Below are 7,838 nucleotides of genomic sequence, written 5' to 3' on the forward strand. Positions count from 1 at the left end.
ACTTGAAGAGTATTTTGCTAGCTAGCTAAATATCAAATTTTTAAATCAATTCATGTTAAGCGCGTTGGTTATCAAACAATATATAAAATGGAATCTCTACTATAGGGGTTCAAATCCTTACACCTGTAGTAATTAAAATCTAGAGGGTGCTTAATAGTGCATTCTCTTAAGGTCTTGGGTGAGTTTATTTTTTCCAACCCTAGGGTTTATTTTCCTCTAACTTGGGCTTCTCTTGACCCTCCCTCTCTTTACCCAAGTGGATTATCCATGAGTAGCAGTTGAATATCTGGCTCCTGCAATTGTAGTTTGCATGGTGTAAACCAGTAGCCTCCTCGAAAAAAGGTCACAAATCGAAGTCCCATCACATCCGTTATAAATGGTAGTAAGTAGCTCCCTTACTAAAGAGATACTCTATTTATGATGTGATTGATGTGACCTACATTTCCTTACACTAACACTGACACTAACAGGCCTATCTGACACATCTATAGCTAGTTTGCAACCTATCTACGATCATAAAAGCAGTGTGACTTCCAAGAACCAGAACAATTCTCCACTTATAAATACCCCTTCCCTCAGGGCATTTGAGATAATAGATATTTTCCTATGTGGTTCATTATTCCTTTTTCGAACCTTCTTGCCATGTCTTCAATCTCTGACTTAAGCATTAGAGGTACAATGGGGAATTAATCCCCATTTGTCCTTTTCTCTTTACTGTTGTTGTGAGTGCAAGATCCGACCCATTGACATGAAGAACTAACTCAGTTAGATCCGTGCTCACACAATTGGCGCCATGTATGGAAAAGACAAGTTCCAGTGTTGAAGCCATGGTCCAATTGAAACAAGCAGGTTCCTTAAATCCCTAAAGGGCAAATGGCTGATCTAGAGATGAGAACCATACTATCTAAGAGGAACCTTCATGTCCAAGTGTTGAAGCCATCACCAAGTTGTCAAAATTTGTTGTCTCAAATCCCGAGGTCTTCGATGAAATACCGAGATACATAAAGGGGAAAGAGAAAACTGAGACCTCCAGGCACAAGCCTGAGGCTTCACCCGCTCGATACTCCTCTGAGGGTGAATCAGATGACCACTAGAAGAAGAAGAGGGATAGCCCTCTGAGGCTTAAAGAAAAGCTGAATTCAAGGATAGCAGTCTCCAAGACTTTGATACGCAATCCCTTCAAGAAGAGGGAGGTTAATAAAAGTACGAAACGAGAGTCAGGCCTCTATCAGGACTACATGAACGCTCTTCCCTTTACCCTTGATACTAATAACGAGGTCATTTTGTTGAATTTTAAGTTGTCCAGTGTCTCCTACTATGATGGTAAGAAGGATCCCAAGGACCATGTCCATGCTTTCCTCTCTGCATTTTGGGCTATATGGAGTCTCTGCTTTCTTGATGTGCTGAGCCTTCCCACACTTTCTACAGGCAAATACTTGAAAATGGTTCTGGAAGTTAGAACCAGAGAGTATCTCCCATCTAGAAGAACTAGTGAATAAGTTTGTCCACATATTTTTTTTTTCCTGACCCATAACCAAGACCTCGGCCTAATTCATAAATATCAAACAGCAACCTGACAAGTCGTTGAGGTTGCACTTGGTCTAGTTTTTCGAGGAGAGTATTTAGACTGCTAACCCAGATGAACAAGTCACCACGGATGCTTTCGTTCATAGGCTCAGGCCTAGGACCTTCAATATGGAACTTTATCAAAATTCCTTTTGTCCTTGGACAAGTTCTAGGAACGAACGGATAAGTTCATCCAGACACCTTGGCAAGATCAATGTAGGACTACTGAAATGTCTTTGAAAGTATTGCTAAAGGCAAACCTTCCATTTCAGACAAAGATCTCACTCTTTTAAATGTTACCTGATCCTATATTTTAGCCATTATGGAGCAGTAAAATCTAGGCTGACCTGCTGTTAAGATGATTGGAAGAGAGAGAAAAGAAATGCTAATCTGTATTGTGCTTATCCTCGGGATATCTGTCGCAAGACCGAAAACTGTAATGACCTCAAAAAGAATTGTTCCAACCGAAGTGGGTGTTCCCAGTGCGCGGTTGCAAAGCTATGTAGCCGAAGTCAATGATCATAAGATGAGGATTGATCTCGATTTCTCGAAGAAAAGATTGGAGCTCTCTGCAATCCATACTACTGAATACAAGAGTGCTCTAGCTCAGTGCTACAACAGTCGAGTCAGGGAAATCCAGTTCAATGTGGGAGACTTGGTACTCGGGAAGAACTCCATTAGTCGAGTCCAAAGTCAAGGCAAACTGGACCCTAAATGGAAAGGCCCTTACCAAGTCGTCAAAGCTGGTAATGCCAGACACTATAAACTGGCTTACCAAGGTAGCACCATCTTATCTTAGATATGGCATGCTACTAGCCTTAAGAAATTTCATGAGTAAATGTTTTATTGACTTGGCTAGATCAGTTCATTTAAAACCGAAGAGATGACTAATTACCAAAAATTATAGACTTGATGAATAAAATTCAGGTCTTTTGCTTTCCCGAAGTGAAATATTCTTTTAACTGACTGGAATATTAACTACTAGGCAATCTTATATAACTGATTGGAATGTTAATTGGCAATTTTATTCAACTAGTTGAAATTTTAGCAGGTCGGCAACCTTAACTGGCTGGATTTTTTGGTTCAATGACTTATTGCACTAAAAAAGGGAGACAAGGAAAGAGGGTTCAACAAGCATAGGACAAATAAATGACTTGGGAAAATGGAAAGCTTTCATTAATAATAAGTACAAATTTTTACTAAGTTACAAATTTCAAAGTCAGATTCTTCTTTTGCACAAGTGATAGAATTGCTCTTTAGTTTGGTTGATCTCCTAATCACATAAAATAGTTCTCATTTGTTAAAAAATTTTACCATCGGTTAGAGATTCAATACTTTTAAAAAGTTTAGTTTGGCCAACAGAAACAATAGCAATTGGAGTGCTTCAAAGCATTGACCCATCAAAAGAAGTTGGTGGTGAAGAACTTGGTCCAAATTTTTGGAAAATATTTGTTCATGTTGCAATAAAACCAAATGAACATTTGATTAGATCATATGGACAAGTTAAAAGAATTGGAGGAGTTGTTGGAGCATTGGCTTGCACCATTTGTGGTATAAAGTAATTACAATTATATTATTTTTTATGCATGTTTTACATTTTTCTATCATATAAGCTTGTAATCTAATTATCATAAATGTATATATGTATATATGTATATATATTTCTTGCAGTTCAAATCTACCCATTAATGGTTAATGTGTTCTTTTTAATTCTCTTGAAGATTTGAAGGCGCACGAAAGAAGTAGAAATAAGGTCAAATGGTTTAAATAAAGCAATGCATTGATTGCTGCTATCTTATCATGTTAGATTTTAATAAGATTATTGTTAAGATTTTTGACCTTACCACTTTTACATTTTCATATAAATCAGATGGATTTTGTAGAATCTAATTATTACTCTTTAGTTCCATGAATATGTTCATCAAATGAAAGATTTAATCTATTTTATTGGAACAAGTATCTTATATCTCTTGTTATGAAAATATTTTCTGTTATATTTTTTGGTGATTGTTAAGGCTAAAACAATAATTCATATTTGGTTATTCTTAATTCGCTTTACTATTAGTTTCTCTCTAATTAGTTTAAAGGATTGCATGTGATCAATGACATGTGAGTTTTGTTATTAAATGACTAGTCACTGGCTTGAGAATTGAGTATAATCTAATGGTTTACATAGCTTTGGAAAGGGGATTATGATCTCCAATCATTAACTATATACCAGTACGAGAAGATTTTGGGTTCCAACATTTGTTCTAAAGAAGAAAAAAATTATGACTTTACTATCAATTTTGCAAGCAACAAAACTAGGTGAAAATTCTAAATATGAAAGAAATTTAAAAATTACAAATTAAATGGCATCCAAAAGTGCCACGGCATATTACATATTGAATTTAAAATATTCAAATTTATGATTTCGTGGCATTTCAAATTATCAAGAAATTTAGCATATAATGGCATTAGTCATGCCACTAAAGGTAATATAGATGCCAATATTTCATCATTTCATGACGTTATGCAGTGCCACCAAAGAAATATTTTGTGGCATTATGAATGTCAGGAAAAGCATATTTAATGGCATTTTGTAATGCATTTCTTTAAAGTGCCACTAAAAACTAGTTTTAATGACATTTTTAAGTGCCATTTAGGGAGTCATAGATCCCAGTCTCTAGCTCTACCCCATTCCTTTGCACCTGACTTGTCTCCTTTGCTGGTGTCTTTCCTGAGCTCTCTGATCACCCATTCGACAACCTCCTAGGACCTGTGTTTTAAAACTCAGGCCGGACCGACCGGTTCGACTGATCGAACTAGGAACCGGCCAAGTATCCGGTCCGAATTATGCTAAAAAATCGGGTAAGTAAAAAACCGGTCAAATCCGGTCAAAAATCGGGTTTGACCGGGAAAAAACCAGATTTTTCGATTCAATCAGCATTTAAAAAAAAAAGACTCAAACTTTTTCAATATTATGTTTTGACCCCTAGATTGTTAAAAATTATTAATATACCTCAAATATTTCATACTTTATCAATATTTTCTTAAAGTTTGATGTTATTTTTCAATTAAATCCATAATTTTAATTCTAAACTTGTTAATGATCATTAAATAATATAAATTGCTACTTAATTGTTCTAATTTCTTTATATTTTCTTGTTAAATATATTTGAAACATCAAATATATATGAATATACCTTTATTAATATTAACATGTTATTAGGTATTTTACATATAATATTTTAATTTTTAACTAATTTTTTTATGATGTCATCCGGTTCAACCCCTATCGAACCCAGTTGAACTCATTGACCCCTGACCCCTGAGCTTGACCGAGTCGATACCCGGTCCGGTTCTGAAAACATAGCCTAGGACTCGACATTCGGTAGCAGCTTCTTTATTATATTCTTGAATAATTTTGACTACATGTTTCTTGGAACACATCCCATCGAGAACTCAGTTAACTAGGGCCTTAGCGTCCCAGTTAGAAGCCTCACATTTCTCTTGTCGGTTGAGATCCAGATTCGGGTACTCAAGAGAAATGATTCAATTGTCGTAGAGAAATCGAAGGAGAAGACCAGCTTTTGTGCATTAACCAGGTTGTCCAAGAACTCCTTGGACTTCAAGAATTTGGCTTCTGCCTCTGCCTCGACAAGAAAAAGATCATTTTTATGCTGCTTTTCTAACTCTTTGATCCTTTCCTTGACCTTTTGGAGAGCAACCTCTAGAGAGTCAGTTCAGACCTGCTCTTGGCTATACATGGCCTTGATTTCCTAACCATTTTGGAGTTTAATCTTGGCATAGCTAGACGATCTACCCAACCTTGTTCATTTTTATTGCCTTCTCATATCGAGATATGGTCTCGATGAAAAAGCCATTATTCTGACAAAGTAGCAAAGTCAACAACAAGGTGAGAGAGAGAGAGAGAGATAGAGAGAGAGCTGACACTTATTACATCCTTGGAGGTAAACAAGTCCTCCATGAGCTCAGCAATGCTCCTCCTCTTCAAGTACTCTCGATCTCGGGAGGGGATTGGGCCTAGGCAAAGTTTTCAAGCTACTGAGAGCATTTCACCCCGATTGTTAATATTTATCTCGCATTCTAGGAGAATTGCTTAGGGAATGGATTCCTAGATCCAAAAAGAGAGTAGCCCCTAGGCAATCATCGGCCATTAGCCCTTCAGGCTCGATGGAGAGATTTTGATAGACTTAGATCCCATGTCCTCCACCTCATCTGATACTATGATTGGCTCTTAAGATCCTGGGACAATTGGAGTAGAGGCAGGAACTGCTATCTTAGAGTGAGTCAGCCTCTTGACAATTCTTCCCGAAGTGCCTTTCCTAACTTTTCTCTTCCTCTCGGTAACTTCAACCCAAGCCGAGCCACCAGGTCGGCAATTTCCTGCACTGTAAAGTAAAGGACAATATTAGTTACCAAGCCTATTACTCGATAAAAAGCAATAAAGCAAGAAAGTACAATTTTTCCCAAGCCTTTTGCTGCAAAAAGGCTTGTAGTTTGGATCAAGCTTTGCTTGGCTAAGACTTGCTTGCACCAACACAGCATTGGATACATCGTATAGATAGATGATCAAGTGGGAGCTATTCAATTTATGAAAGGCCTCCTCTTTTGCATTTTCGAGCTCTGGATTGCTAGGCACATTGGTTGGCCTCCACTAGAAGCCCTTTGGAAAATGCCTAGTCAGGACATAGAAAAATCCATGTTTTTATCCCTTTATGGAAGTAACGGCATCTATCATGAGGGTCTTCATTAGGAGTCCTTCCATGCTTCGCATCTCGAAATAAAACCAACCATCTTTATGGGTGATCCTTTTCTAGGTGTAAAATCTTCGAAATAGGTTCATCGAGGTAGACATGTCTAATTGCTTACATAGCAACTCAAAGCTGACCAAGGTCGGTACAACATTCGGTATCAGTTGAGTTATCCGAACTTTTCAATAATGTACATTGGCTTAAAAAAATGGAGAGAGAGGAATTCGTAGTCTAGCCTTGATTTGTTCATAGTAGATGGTCGCGTAATTCCTCAAGGGTCGGCAGGCCTCTGACTCCCCAGTGGGGTCTTTGCAATCATCCCCGATGGCCAAGGGTATTGCCGTACTATGTCCCTTTTGTTTTTTCGAATCACATGGCTCTCAAAATTGGGTATTATGTTGAAGTTGAAGTTGTTGAGGTTCTTCGACTTAGGAGGCACTCCAGGAGGATTGGGAAACTTGAAGGTTTTGAGGAGGACAAAAGGGATGCCTGTACCTTCCCATTCTATTTTTCCTACCCCTATTTCAGGAGCCAATGAAGTACTACTAGACTCAGCCTGCTCCTTGACATTCCATCTCACTATTGGTTCGGCCATATCTCTTGAGGCATGTGTGGTGTTATGGGCTCTATGAGTCTTACTTCTACTTACTCTGATCTACAGATGAAGGAATGAATGAATTAGGTGCTACGTACGAGCCTTCTTTAGACAAGATATATTGAAACTATATGTTGAGAAGTTTTAACTAACCTACTACTTAGAATTGCAGAAGTGGTCCAAAAGGAACTTGAGACCCTATTTATAGGGTTAAAAGGAAGCAAAGAGACAGTTCGGTTAACCTACTTCGAGATTCAAAATTTAAACAAGCTCAAATTTGTGCCTCTCATTAATTATATCTCAAAACCCTCACAAGTCCCATCTAATAACCATTCCATCAAAATTTAGTCAAACACGTAACCTCCCGAGGATGATCACGTGTCTTGGCCTGATCCATTTAAAAGTAGGATCCACTATTCATCTCTGGGCTTGCTGACCTGGAGGGCTGATTATGGGACCCAATACCCTCCTCAGAAAAAGTTTGCGAATTCGAGTCCCATAACGTCTGTTATAAATAGCGGTAGATAGCTCAAGAAACCTTAGCCGAAAAAAATACTCTGACCATGATATGATTGATGTGACATGTTCTGCCTGATATTGACACTAGTAGGCATATCTGACATACCTATAGTTGGCCTACAGCTCATCTACGGTCATGAAAGTGGTCTAGCTTCCAAGAACCAGAGCAATTCTCTACCTATAAATACCCCTTCCCTCCAGGCATTTGAGGTAATAGATGTTTTCCTACTTGGCTAATTATTCTTTTCCCAAACCTTCTTCCCATTCTTTAATCTCTGACTGAAGCATTGGAAGTACAATAGGGGATCAACCCCTATTCCTTTTGCACTTTACTGTTGTTATGAGTACAAGATCCAACATGTTGACCTGAAGAACCTACTTGACTAGATCAATACCAATGA

This window comes from Coffea arabica, chromosome 2e (assembly GCF_036785885.1).
Source record: "Coffea arabica cultivar ET-39 chromosome 2e, Coffea Arabica ET-39 HiFi, whole genome shotgun sequence".
Taxonomy (NCBI): domain Eukaryota; kingdom Viridiplantae; phylum Streptophyta; class Magnoliopsida; order Gentianales; family Rubiaceae; genus Coffea; species Coffea arabica.